This window comes from Oryctolagus cuniculus, chromosome 4 (assembly GCF_051225735.1).
Source record: "Oryctolagus cuniculus isolate XC-2025 breed Fujian yellow rabbit chromosome 4, ASM5122573v1, whole genome shotgun sequence".
NCBI classification, from domain to species: Eukaryota; Metazoa; Chordata; class Mammalia; order Lagomorpha; family Leporidae; genus Oryctolagus; species Oryctolagus cuniculus.
In genome coordinates, this window is record NC_142870.1 from 1,077,681 (window position 1) to 1,092,666 (window position 14,986).

At 42.8% G+C, this 14,986-nt stretch overlaps 1 protein-coding gene across 12 annotated transcripts in view; it reads right to left on the minus strand.

The window, feature by feature from the left end:
• The window catches only part of PCBP3 (poly(rC) binding protein 3), a 286,502-nt gene that overhangs the window by 195,260 nt on the left and 76,256 nt on the right, over positions 1–14,986 (minus strand). For 3 of the 12 annotated variants that reach the window (XM_089330444.1, XM_089330445.1, XM_089330443.1), the window contains exon 2: positions 109–224. The exons of the other annotated variants lie outside the window; for them this stretch is intronic. The gene's annotated coding sequence lies outside the window, so the exon portion shown is untranslated. The remainder of the gene's footprint in view (positions 1–108; positions 225–14,986) is intronic. 12 annotated transcript variants of the gene reach the window in all.

A 14,986-nucleotide genomic window follows, 5' to 3' on the forward strand; every position in this document is an offset into this window, starting at 1 on the left:
ATATGGGCACAGGTTCTAGTCCTGACTGCTCCTCTTCCGATCCAGCTCTCTGGTATGGCCTGGGAAAGCAGTAGAAGATGGCCCAAGTGCTTGGGCCCCTGCACTCACATGGGAGACCTGGAAGAAGCTCCTGGCTCCTGGCTTCAGATCAGCGCAGCTCTGGCCATTGCAGTCATTTGGGAAGTGAACCAGTGGATGGAAGACCTCTCTCTGTGTCTGTAACTCTACATCTCAAGTAAATAAATAAATATTTAAAAAAATAGAAACAAAAATTATGAGCCCATTCACCAAGAAGGTCAACAATGCCCAACCAGAAGACATGAAGGAAATAACCAAGGCATATTATAATCAAATTACCTGAAAAGAAAATATTAAAAGCAGCCTGAAAAAAAGGAAGAACATCATGGTAAAAGCAGCTAAAACCAACTTATTAGCTGCTTTTGCCACAAAAGCAAGCAAATACACAAACAAAAAATGAGTAACTATGTGTGTGACAAAAATATTAATTTGCTTCTTTACACTAATGCTTTTATAATCTATATGTACCCCAGAACAGCATGCTGTATACCTTAAGTATATACAAAATTTATTTAAAAAGCAGAAGAAGCATTCTATACAGAGGGACAAACACAGATGTGGTGGACAGAGGACCTCTCAGAAACGAATGAAGCCAGAAGCCCAAGGAAGGCATCTACAATGTTATATGCAGTGAAAGTAACTTTCAAACAGAAAAGTAAAATGAAGACTTTTCCAACAGATAAAAGCAGAAATAATTTATAACCCAACACATCTAAACTATGAATAATATTGAAGGAAGTACATAATACAAAAGGGAAGTATCAGAAAGCAATCTAGATCACAAACAGAAAGGAAAAGTACTGGAAACACAAAGCATATAAATAAATATAAAGCATTCCTTTTTAATTTTCAAGACTATTTTCAAAGATGATAGAACATTCAAGCCAAAATAACAGTAATGCACTGTGGCACTTATAACATAGAAGCAAAAGGACATGACCACAACATGACCACAACAGCATGAAGGCCAGAAGTGAAATAGAAGTACACAGCTAGAAGGTGCTTATTCTAGATGTGAACAGCTATGACATTACTTGAGACTAGACCATGATAAGTTAAGGACATATACAATGAACCCCAAAGCAATCTCTGAAAACAAAGAGGTACAACTAAAAAGCTGGTGAAGGTGTTAAATTGGTTATATAAAGCACTCAATCCAAAATAAAGCAGAAGACAGGAGAATCTATTAGCATGTGGGGGAAAATAGGAAATCAGTAGATTTCTACCTCCACCATATCAACAGTCACATTGAATATAGTCTTTTCAATTAAAATGCAGAGATTTTCAGATTGAATAAAAGAGAAAAGAACATACTACATGCTCTTTATAAGAGCCCACTTTAAATATAAACATACATACAGGTTAAAAAAATAAAATCAGGTGGGAGGGAGGGTAGGGTCAAAAGAATCACTATGTTCCTAAATTTTCATTTATGAAATTCATGAAGTTTGTATACCTTAAAAAAATTAAAATAAAATAAAATAAAATCACCACCGGAAAATATGTTCCATGCTAATTTTTTTTTTTTTTTTTTGACAGACAGAATTAGACAGTGAGAGAGAGAGACAGAGAGAAAGGTCTTCCTTTTCCGTTGGTTCACCTCCCAAGTGGCCTTTACAGCTGGCACTGCACCGATCCGAAGCCAGGGGCCAGGTGCTTCCTCCTGGTCTCCCATGTGGGTGCAAGGCCCAAGCACCTTGGGCCATCCTCCACTGCCTTCCCGGTCCACAGCAGAGAGCTGGACTGGAAGAGGAGCAACTGGGACAGAATCTGGCACCCCAACCGGGACTAGAACCCCGGGGTGCCGGCGCCACAGGTGGTGGATTAGCCAAGTGAGCCATGGCGCCGGCCCCATGCTAATCTTAATCACAAGAAAACTGCAGTGACTACACTAACATCAGAAAAATATGTTTCAGAGAAAAGAATATTATCAGAAATAAATACAAGCATTATATAATAACAAACTGTTCAATTCATCAAGAAAAAGTAATAGCAGCTGGAGTTGCAGCACAGTGGGTGAAACCATTGCCTGCAATGCCAAGTTCCCAAATTGGAGCACCAATTCAAGTCCTAGCCTCTCCGCTTCCAATCTAGCTCCCTGCTAATGTCCCTAGGAAAGCAGCCAAAAATGCCCCAAGGACCTGGACCCCTGCTGCCCATGTGGAAGACCCAGATGGAACAGCACCAAGAGGCCAGCAGAGAGTGAGGGCACTGGCTAAGGACCACACCATGGAATGTTTCTGCCCATCATTTCCAAAGACCACATTTTGATGACGTGGGGTAATGCCAATGGTTTTACAACTGGACAGACCGGGAATCGCAGCTCCTAGGAATCTGCTCACAGGTCCCATTTTTGTTAAACACATCCACAGGAGCTCAGACTTGGACAGATCTCAATAAAGGGGAAAAAAAGCAAATGTTAGTGTTTTTACCCTACAATTAAGCAGGTCACAGCAAGGTTCTGCTTTCAGGAGGAGGAGAGCCTTGACTGACTTTCTCCAGATCTGGGGGACGCAGTGTCTCATTACCTCTCCCCTCCAGCAGAGTGAACACAAGGTTCCACAGTGCCAACAAGAAGTCAGGGTGGGGGCAACTGGAGTTTGAAAGAGCTTCTGCCGAGGGAGGACGGGCAAGGATGATTCAATTCCTATCACAGAATCCACCAGTGCAATTACCATTTCTAAATAATTAGCACTGTTGGTGATGGTCTCAGCAGAAAGGAGGGCTGGGGGGCGGGAAGCAGGGGACAAGCTTCTTTCTTTACTTCTCCACCTCTTAAAATAGCATCTGAAGGCCAACACACAGCCATGACATGATTGACAAGGCCAGGGAATCCAGAGGCCACAGGCCCCGACCTGACCCCGGGACTAGCACCCACTCTGCGTGGCCAGGCTCCTTGGCCTGCGTCAGCAGGCCCTCTCTCCTTCCACACATCCAGGATTGTGAGTCTCCTCCACTTAGAAGTTCAGTGTCTTGTCCACAGCACCTGCCTGCTTCCAGGTATATTTTGGGTCTCATTTTCCTATTTAAGATAGATCACACATACTCATATTTTAATCTTTTAAAATAATGTCAAAGTAGGGTGTGGGGTGGTGCTGTGGTGAAGCCGGTAAATTGCCTTCTGCAAGGCTGGAATCCCAAATGGACACCAGGTTGAGTTCTGGCTGCTCCACTTGCAGTCCAATGCCCTGCTAATGCACCTGGGAAAGCAGCCCAAGGGCTTGGCTCTGCTCCCACATGGGAGACCCGGCAGAAATTTCTGGCTTCAGCCTGGCCCAGGCCTAGATGTTATAGACATTTGGGGAGTGAACCAGTGAACCAGATTTCTCTGTCTCTCCCTCTCTCTGTCTCTGCAACTCTGCCTTTCAAATAAATAAAATAAATTTAAAAAAATCTTTAAAAATAAAATAAATCTTTTTAAAAAAATCTTGCAACAAACTACAAAAGAGTTTTTGTTTCAATCTCAGTACATGAGCTTATTAAATTAAAATTTTAAATTTCATTATTTGTACTTTCCTGCTTTTCTGAGTGAATCACACTCATTTCCAGAACCAGACATGAGAAGTCTGGCTTCTCACGAGGGTACTGAAATTGCCTAAAATACATTCATCAGACTTTCTATACAAGTTCTCAAGTGAAATCAATCAATGACACAGTATTGGTGCTGTATAGCCCAGAACTTCCCAGGGGAAACAGGCTCCCTGTGCTGGAGGCCCTGCTAGGAAAGGAGACCATGTGCTCAGTACAGCTCTTGATGACCACAAATGAGGGTCCTGCAAGCTGCAGAACACACACCTGCTCTGTGCAGAAGGCTCCAAGTATAGAAAAGGGCAAAAACCATTTAAAAGCATCTCCAATTCCCAAACAGAAGTAATGATAGCAGTATATTTTCTTCTAGTACATTCTCGCTAACATTTTCCAATATATTTTTAAAACAAAATGAAATTAACAGTATAGTAAATCTACATCTGTAATATTTATAGAAAATACTCATAATGTCCTCTTAGCCTTTTAATAATGTTTACGTGGTTCAAGTCCCAGTTACTATGTGCTTCCAATCCAGCTTTCTTGCCAATGAGCTTGGGAGGCAGCAGGTGATGACCCAAGTACTTGGGGTCCTGCCACCTATGTGACACCTTGGATGGAGCTCCCACCTCCTAGCTTTGACCTGGCCTATCTCTGGCTATTGCAGGCATTTGAGGAGTGAACCAGCAGATGAAAGATCAATCTGGGTATGTGAGTATGTGTGCGTGTGTGTGTGCATGTGTGTGTGTGTCCCTATCATTTTGCCTTTCAAATAAATAAATATTCAAAAAATAATACTGTTTACCAGTATTCAAAGAAATTTGTCAATGAAAATCAAACAACTATAAGTCAAGATTATTTGAGTTGCTTTAATGTTTAGAAAAATGCTTCTCATCTCAAATAATCAGATTAAGTCATTTAATTCTTCTCTAATAATAATAACAATATTTCTCCTTTGAATACAAAAATGCTGTATGTTTATTTAAGAAAATTTAGAAAATTTAGAAATGTGTGAAAGCAGATACCAGGAGTGATACCAGATCTTGGGAAAAGACAGTGTAAGCCCCTGGTTGGACCTCCTTGAGCCCTTTAAAATGCACATACAAATATACATGCACAAATACACCACACACACAAATACACACACATGCACACACACAAATATATTACACACACATACACCACACACGCACACACATACAAATTTACCACAAACATACACAAAAAACACACACCCAAATACACCACACACCCAAATACACCACACTCACACACACACACTCGCACACACACAAATACACCCACACACACAAATATACCACACACACAGGCACACACAAAAATATACCATACACACACACAAATACACCACCCACACACATGCACACAAACACAAAAACATACCACACACATCACATACACACATGAACACACACAAATATACCACACACATACCACATACACAAGTGCACACACACACACACACATGCACTCACACACAAACACACATAAAGGCTGGCATTGTGACCCAGCAGGTGAAGCCACCACTTACGTTGCCTGTAAATGCTTGGCCCCTGACACCCATGTGGGAGATAAGTATGATAGAGTTCTTGGCTTCAGGCTGGCACAATCCTGGCTACTGCAGCCATTTGGGGAGTGAACCAACAAACAGAAAACCAATCATATTCTCTCTCTCTCTCTCTCTCTTTTTTCCTGTTCACATCTCCACACCAGGCCCCATGCCACTGCTGATGCTCTGTCTTTTAAGTATAAATAAATACATAAATCTTAGATACACAAAGGTTTTTCCAAAAGTTCATGGAAAAGTATATTATAAAAAGCTATGCAGGGATTTCAAAACTTTTTCACACCAAAAATAAACTTATTTTTTAATTCCATTTCTATATGAGCTTTTGAAGTATCCTGGTATACATACACCTTCATTTTCTATCACATAAACTAATTTTACATGTGTATTGACTTACATGCCAGTGTCCTGAACATATTTTTTTCATGTCCTGAATCATCCCATTAATACTAATTGCTGCCAAGTATTCTATTGTGTTGTGGAATCACAATAACTGATTTATTAAATCCTCTACTGTTGGACATTTGGGCTGCATTCAGTTGTTGATTACTTAAGTCAATGCTGTAATGAACATCCTCTATACTTTAGCTCTCACCTGATTATCTCCTGGAGATAAGTTTGTAACAGCAGGATTTTCTGCCAAAGAACATAAATACTTCTAAAGTTTCTTGCACACGGTCAAAGAGGCCTCTAGAAACTTGTTTCCCTACAGCCAGTTTCAGAGACATCCTTGGTCTCTGGGATTCCCAGCCTAAACTCTCATAAACCTTCTCAAAACACATGCCAATAAGATGGTCAGAGAATGACACCTCTGCATTCACTTCATCACTGACAGCAAGACTCAGTGTCTTCCCACGTTTACTGCCATTTGCATTTCTTTTGCAAAATGCCTACTCAATATTTGGCAGCAAGCAACTTGATGGAAACCAATGAAACACATGAGGAGTAGAAAAGTACAGAGGTATCACTAATTTCTGGTCAAGGTTCAACAAATTAAAATAAGCACACTGTAGAAAAAAGAAATTCCTGTTTTTTTTTTTTTCTCAGAGTAAGTTTTTACATAAACTTAATAATAATAGAACTAAGTTGGGGAAAGTGGGCCATGGATATCACTTTGAACTCAGGGCCATAAAAGGTTTGTCTCCAGTTTTTTTTCTAGGAGTAGTCTGCCCAAACACTCGTGTACAGCCCTGGAGCCAGTGAGACGCCCACAAAAAAAAAAAAAAAAAAAAAAAAGAAAAGTTATCTGCTGAAGAGCTGCTTCCAGGAGCTGAGGAAGGAGAGCTGAGGGCCTGAGTTCTGACCCGGCAGTGGGGCCCATTCAACCATCTGAGGCAGCACTGAGCCAGCAGCTCAATGCAGCAGCTGAAAGGACCAGGCCAGGCCTCAAACAGCTCAGCACTGGCCAAGTGACCACCACTCTACTGGAAACGTTAAGTAAGCACACCAGATGCCCACACACCAGAGAAGGGGCCTGGAAGGAGAAGCCTGCACCCTGCTGGCCAGGAACACAGCTGCTGAGTTGCCTGGGGTGAGGGCACAGGTGCACCCCAGGCAACCCTACAAGGGTGAAGTTACAGAGGCAACAGAGAATTAAAAACACAGTGCAGACGTTTCCCAAAGACCTGGATGCAGTCACTTATTTTGTAGTCACTGCATTCCTGCTGTGCTTTTACTGGCAATATGTTTTATTTTTATTTTTATTTATTTATTTATTTATTTTTTGACAGGCAGAGTGGACAGTGAGAGAGAGAGAGACAGAGAGAAAGGTCTTCCTTTGCCGTTGGTTCACCCTCCAATGGCCGCCGTGGCCAGCGCGCTGCGGCCGGCGCACCGCGCTGATCCGATGGCAGGAGCCAGGAGCCAGGTGCTTTTCCTGGTCTCCCATGGGGTGCAGGGCCCAAGCACCTGGGCCACCCTCCACTGCACTCCCTGGCCACAGCAGAGAGCTGGCCTGGAAGAGGGGCAACCGGGACAGAATCCGGCGCCCCGACCGGGACTAGAACCCGGTGTGCCGGTGCCGCAAGGTGGAGGATTAGCCTAGTGAGCCGCGGCGCCGGCTACTGGCAATATGTTTTAAAAAAATAATACAGCTTATAGTGTTTAATTGAAGACTAAAAACAGAACAAGCAGCAGCAAGTGTTCTTCAGGTACAAAAGCCTCACAGATGTCCAAGATCATCAGCATTATCCCACTGGCTGCTTCATCTTCTGTCCATCAGCAGACATCATCCCTACTCATGGTGTGGCTGCTACATGTTTCCACTCCCCCTCACTGGCTGCTAGACAGGTTCTGCAATCTGGCGATGCTTCAGTCTCCTGGCTTGCACCTCTGTGTTTGCCCACACATTCCCTGGTGGTGTTCCTCACTGCCTTTTCTCATCCTGTTTGACAGCCCTTCTGGCCACCCAGGAATGGTTGCTGCCCCTCCCTTCCACTGCAGACACTCAAGAGCTGTCCCCCAATCATTGTGTCCACTACACAGTCCACCCCTCTCTCCACAGCCTCTGCCCTCAGCCTCAGCCTCACACCCCGTTCTGAGGTACATGCCCTTGACATTGTGGGAAAAGGTCCTTGAGGAATTATGGGCGGGTTATACAGACACAGCTGAGCTTCCAGCTAATGTACCTGGGAGACGGCAGGTGACGGCTCAAGTCCTTGGGTCCCTGCCACCCGTGTGGGAGACCCGAATGGAGTTCTGGCTCCTTGTTGTAGCCTGGCCCAGCTCTGACTCTTGTAAGCATTTGGGAGATAGATGGGAGATTTCTATCTATCTGTGTTTTTGCCTTTTAAATAAATTTTTTAAATAGAAGAAAAACCTCAATAACCCAATTTTCACGTTAAGAAACTAGAAAACAAGAGAAAACTAAACCCAAAGTAAACAAAGTGAAGAAAATATATATTAGAACAAAAACAGAAAATAGAACAAACAACAAAGCCAAAACTTAGTTCCTTGAAAAAAAAAAAAAAAGTCAACAAAATAGATCATCTTCACTATCTTCACTTAGGTTGACAAAGGAAAAAAGAGAGAAAACCCCATTGATTAAAGCAAGAATGAAAGAGGGGACACTACTACCAACCTTACAGAAATAAAAAGGATTGTACAGAGTACTATGAACAAATTCATCAACAAATTAGATAAGCTAGACTAAATTAACAAAATTCCTACATACATATCCAAACTATATCAATAAACTCAAGAAAAAATAGAAAATCTAAATAAAACTAAAACAAGTAAAGACATTGGGTCAGCATTCAAATAACTTCTCAGAAGGAAAAGTCCAGAACCAAATACTTCACTATCAAATTCTGTCACACAGTGAAACAATTAACACCAAACCTTCACAAATTCCCCAAAAATAGAGAGAACACTTCCCAATTCATTCTAGGGGCTCTGATACCTAAACTGAAGAAATGACAAAAAAACTACACAAAGAATGTCACCTATGAATATAGATGCAAAATTTCACAACAAAATACTAGCAAGCCAAATCCAGAAATATACAAAATGGATTATATACTATGACCAAGTAGAACTTATCCCAAAAATGCAAGGCTGGGTTAATATTCAAAAATCAATTGATATAGTACATCATGTTATTGGAATAAAGTAAAAATACTTTCCTTTTTGTAAACTATTATTTATTTATTTTCATCTTATTTGAAAGACAGAGTAAGAGAGACAGATAACTCCCATCTGGTGGTTCACTTCCCAAATGCCCATAATAGCTGGGGCTGGAAAGTCTGAAGCCAGGAACCTGGAACTCAACTTAGTTCTCCCACATGGGTGGCAGGGACCCAAGTACTTGAGTCATCACCTGCTGCCTTCCAAGTGGCACGTTAGCAGGAAGCTGGATCACAGCAGAGGAGCAGGACTTGAGCCAGGCACTCTGATGTGGGATGGGGATATTCTACAACTTAACCACTGCAAATGCCCACACCAAGTATTTTTGTTTTCCACTTCACGAATTCCTGATCTTAATTTTATTTTAATCTACTTTCTTATGTTATCCTAACTCCTTAAAATAGACACTATTTGATCAATTTTCAGCCTTTATTCTTTTTAAATACATAGCTCCAGAATATAAATTTTCCTCCAAATGCATTCTATACACATTTTTACACTATTAGAGTCACTTAATTCTAGATATTTTCATTGTTACTTCCTGTTTAATTTGAATGATTATTAGTGTTTTTTAATATCAAGTATAAAAGTTTTTGCTGTGCTTTCATTATTGATGCCTGACTTTACTACTTTGAGAACATGGCCTGAAAGAATTTTCAACTTACTTGTGACCAAATATAAGGGCAGATTTTGGAAACGTTTCATATGTTTCAAGAAAATATGTATTCTCTAATTTGCTTCAACTTTTTATGACCCAAAGATGGAATTTTATATTTGTGCTATTAAAATTCTGTGGACTTTATGTGTATTTGATCTATCAATTGCTAAGAAACATCAAAATAGACCATATCATTGCAGATTTATCTATTTCTCCTTATAAACCAATTTTTCTAGATATTCTGAGGTGTAGTTGTTATATTTTTTTAATTTTAATTTTTTTTTATTTGAAAAGCAGATAAAGAGAGACAAACACACAGAACACTCCCATTAACCAATTCACTGCCCAAATGCCCACATCAGCAGGGGCTGGACCAGGGCAAAGCCAGAAGCCAGGAACTCAATCTGAGTCTCTAATGTGGATGGCAGGGACCAAGGTATTTGGACCATCACCTGCTGCTTCTCAGGGTGAGTATCAGCAGGAAGCTAGAATCAGGGGCAGAGCCAGGACTCTAACCCAGGCAGCATCTTAATTTCTAGACCAAACACTCTCCCCATTTTATATATGTCCATCATGATTATTTTCTTTTCTCATCAGACATAAAATATGTTTTATAATAAAGTTGTTTGTTTTAATATGTATTCATCTGATATTAAGGGAGATATCCTAGTTTTTTGGTCTAGCATATCTACTTTGTATACATTGTCAGAATTTCTCTAGGTGATATTATTATTAACATTGAATGAATTTTGTGGTGTAGCTTATAACCCACTGTAAGAGCCTTGTGTCTCCATCAACTCATCTAGTGCCCTAAACAGATTTCCTGGAAGATCAGATGAAGGTCTGAGAGCTCCAAGGCTTCTGGCTTAAGCAGTGAGAACAGGCACTGTCATGGACAGCCCAGCATTCCACTTGGGGCCTGCTCAGTCTGAGATGCTTAACAGGCTTGTAAATGGAATGTCAGAGAGGCCATAAGATGGATGGAGTCTGGAGTCGATGGGAGAGGCCCAGAACACCGCCAGCATTTAAAGCTGAGGATGGATGAGAGCCTGGGAGGGAGGGAAAGGAGGGAATAACAGCTGAAGACAATGCAGCATGAAGAGGAAGGCGGAACTGCCTGCCCTTTAGAGGAAAGGGCACGACAAAGAGGTCAGGAGTAGAGCAAGTTGACATTCTCCCATCCCAACCACTGAAAGAAAGGAAGAACACAACTGGGCTTTCACCAGGAGCAATGTGCGTGTCCCACCCCTGCTGTCTTGGCAACAGGCCCTTTCCTGAAGCCAACAGTGAAAACACCACATGCAAATATAGAAAACAGAAATCAGAGCAAGTCCAGCCAGGCGTGTTGGTGCCTGCTTAGGGAAAGTTTTGGGAGGAGCCAACTGAAGCAGATCAAGAGAAGCTCCTGAAGAAAAGATATGTAGCCTGTGTGCACAGGACGGCGAGCGTGGAGCTGACTGGCCCATCAGTGTCGTGGCTACACATCCTTCTCGTCCTTCTCAAAAGCGCGGTGGAGACGAGGTAGTCCCCAAGCCCAGGGCCAACATGAGAAGGCAGGAAGAGTGTCCCTCATGCACGCCAAGCAGGTGGCTCCTGAGCAGGAGCACAGCAGAGAATCAGCAAGCACAAGCACGTCTCTGAGGAGACCACACCATACTGGGAGGTGGATGCACAGACGGCCGTGGCACAAAGCAAGGTAGGAATTTTCATAAGATAATCACCAGTGAGCAACAACACACACAAGAAGACACTGCTTCCTCCCAGGTAGACAAGGAAAGCAGTGATGGAGAACACGGTTGTCTGCACCAAACGTGTGGACTGGACATGCAGTCTGCAGGTGGGGAGCAAAAACAAGCTCAGAGGCACAGCCCATGTGGCTGTGGCATAAACCAAACAAAATGGAAAAGTGGCAGGTCACACTGAGAGACAGGATGCTAGTCAACGCCAGGAGACCTTGGAAAACAGGTGAAGAGGCTCGCCGGCTTGGTTTATATCTCCAATATCAACTTCTGAGCAGCAGGGACATGTGGAATTCTGGAACTATGTGATATTGAAAGTAATTTCCTAACGGCTAGATGATACATTCGTCCCCATATTCCCCTGTAGTCCTAGGAGATCATGATCTGTGTAGTTCACTACAAGGGCAGCAATAGTTTAACCTAATTTATAAAAGCAGTAACCTCACTAAAATGTATATTCATAATTAGTAAGTACAGATCTCATAAGACAACTACTGAAGCTACTAAGATGTTGACCACAAACCAATGTCAAGGCAAGATTCAGCGACAACTCATTTGGGGAAAAAACAAACAAACAAAAAACATTTGAAAAAGATACAGGAGAGTTGGTTTTTGAAAATTAGCTTACCAAACAAAAAAAGAAAACAGGAAAATTATGGAACTGTAATTTCAAATAGTAAGATATAACCTCACACCTAGTAGAACTGTTAAAATAAAAAAAAACTGGAAAAAAAAAAGCTGGCAAGGATGAGCAGCAATATGAATTCTCATTCACTGCTAGTAACAATGCAAAATAGTCCAGCAATTCTGGAAAACAATCCGGCAGTCTCTCATAAAGCTAAATATGCTCCTACTCTAAGGCCTACCAATTGTGCTCCTGATATCTTACCAAATGTGCTGGAAACGTCTATCCAAAAACCTGCACATGAATAGTTATAGCAACTTTATTCACAACTGCAAAAAACTGAAAGCAACCAAGACATCTTTCACTAAGGGAATAGACTATGCTACATTTGTACCATATAACATTACTCAGTGATAAAAAGAAATGAGCTATCAAGTTACAAAGACACAGATGAATTTTAAAAGCATACTGCTAAGTGAAAGAAACATTTCATCCCATATGATTCTGGTAAAAGCAAAACTATAGATATGATAAACACATCAGTGTTTATTCAGGGAGAGGAACGAATAGGTGATACATAAGGCCTTTTTTAAAGATTTGTTTTATTTATTTGAAAGGCAGAGTTACAGCAATAGAGGGGGACAGCTCTTCCATCTGCTAGTGCATTCCCCAACTGGCTACAACAGCTAGAGTTGAGTCAGGTCAAGGCCAGGAGACTAGAACTCCATTTGGGTCTCCCATGTGGGTGGCAGGGGCCCAGGTACTACGGCCACAGGTACACTAGCAGGGAGCTGGACTGGAAATGGAACAGTTGGGACTGGAAAAAGCACTCATATAGGGATGCTGGCATTGCAGGTGGTGGCTTAACTCACTGCACTACAACTCCAGCCACTAGCACAAGGCATATTTAGGGCAGTGAAACTATTCTGTTATGGTATTCGGTTTTTGTTTTTTTTGTTTGGTTGGTTGGTTGGTTGGTTGGTTTTTTTTGACAGGCAGAGTGGACAGTGAGAGAGAGAGACAGAAAGAAAGGTCTTCCTTTGCTGTTGGTTCACCCTCCAATGGCCGCCGCAGCCAGCGCGCTGCGGCCGGCGCACCGCGCTGATTCGATGGCAGGAGCCAGGTACTTATCCTGGTCTCCCATGGGGTGCAGGGCCCAAGCACCTGGGCCATCCTCCACTGCCTTCCTGGGCCACAGCAGAGAGCTGGCCTGGAAGAGGGGCAACCGGGACAGAATCCGGCGCCCTGACCGGGACTAGAACCCGGTGTGCTGGCGCCGCAAGGCGGAGGATTAGCTTAGTGAGCCGCGGCGCCGGCCTCTGTTATGGTATTTTAATGGTAGTTACAAGACATCAAGCAGTTCTCAAAAGGCACAAAATTTTACAACATAAAAAGTGGTTTTAATGTATGCTGCATTTTTAATATTATTTGAAAGGTGGTGGGGGGGACTGAGACAGATAAAGAGGAATTTCCCCCCCACTGGTTTATTCCCCAAATGGCCAAATAACATGGGGTAGGCCAGGCCGCAGCCAGGAGCCAGGAGCTCCATCTGGGTCTCCCACATGAGTGGCAGGGACCCCAGTACTTGAACCATTGCTTTCTGCCTCCCAGGGTCCACATTATCAGGAAGCTGGAATCAGTAGCAGAGCTGAGGCTCAAATCCAGATGCTCCCATCTGGGATACAGGCATCTTAACTGTTAGGCCAAATATCCACCCTGACCTATGCAATTTTTACAAAAATCATTTAGGAAGTTGTAGGAATCCAAATACAGGATGTGGAACATGACAAAACAAATTAACTGAAATAAAAATGGATAAAAACAAACTCACTGAAGTGTGTGAGTGCGGTCTGCAAGTGTAAAGGCAAAGGAGACCATGCACACACATGTGCCCTTGATGGTAAGGCTGTATCCCAAGGAGCATGAGTTTACAATTCCGGTATCACTGCATGTACACTGGAACTGGGCATGAAGTAAACGGACAGCAGATGGTAAGAAATACATCTCTGGTTCTTGGAGTTGAAGCGTGCACAAAAGCAATGAGGAGATGCCAGAATGATCTGGGTGGCACTGGCCTGGAGTTAGAACTCTCGGTGTGAACTGATGCAGACAGAGCTGACTATGATCAGAAATATCTGCACATCTGTGTATGCACACAGGGCAGGACACACATAGGTATCGCCTTCGCATTGTCAGCCAAGAGGGCCTAGAAGCAGCAAAACCCCACTAGCTAAAGTACATCTGCTACCCACTTCTTGCTTCCCCATACTATTCCCAGACAAAAGGAGCAGGATTCTCAGGAGGAATGATTGATCCTAGTATGGGGGCAGAAATACATAAAATGAGCCCAGAGAATCATGTACTACAAGAAAAGAAAGAGGTACTTTAAAAAAACAGGGGTGATCAAAGTGGTACAGCAGGTTATGCCACCACTTAGGCTACCCACATACCATTTCAGTGTCTGGCATCAAGTTCCACCTCTGCTTCTGATCCCACTTTCAGTTAATATGCCAGGGAGGCAGCAGAAGATAACCCAAGTACTTGGGCTCCTGCTACCCGTGTAGGAGACCCAGATGTAGGTGCTGGCTCCTGGCTTTGGCCTGGCCCAGCCCTCTCTGTTATAGGTATTTGGGGACTGAACCAGCGTAGAGCTCGCACTCTCTCTCTCTCTCTTTCTCTCTCTGAGAGACTCTGCCTTTTGAATAATTAATTAATTAATTAATCCCTAACAACACACACACACACTCTGATGGGGGTATGTCAAGGACACAGGAAACAACTGAAAGAGCTCCCACTGGCCAAGGTGGAATAATTTGAGGGAAAAAAAATACAGCAGCATAGGACTATAATACAAATAAATACATATGAGTACATATTGACATAAATGAAAAATTAAAAATGGGAGAGGACAGATATCCACTTCCCCATGGTATGTATACATAGTACCTGCCCTGCCAGCATACACTGCACACAAAGACTTTCTCCCAGACAGCACTGGATGGAGGAGAGGGGCAGGGTCCCTCCTCCATGGAGAAATTAGATGTGCACTCCGTCAGCTGGGACTGAGGCTTACAGCACCGCCGTCAGCTGGGTGAGGAGAATGCCAGTTCAGCTCTGCAGTCTTTCTCCCAAGCTCCACAGCCCCAAGC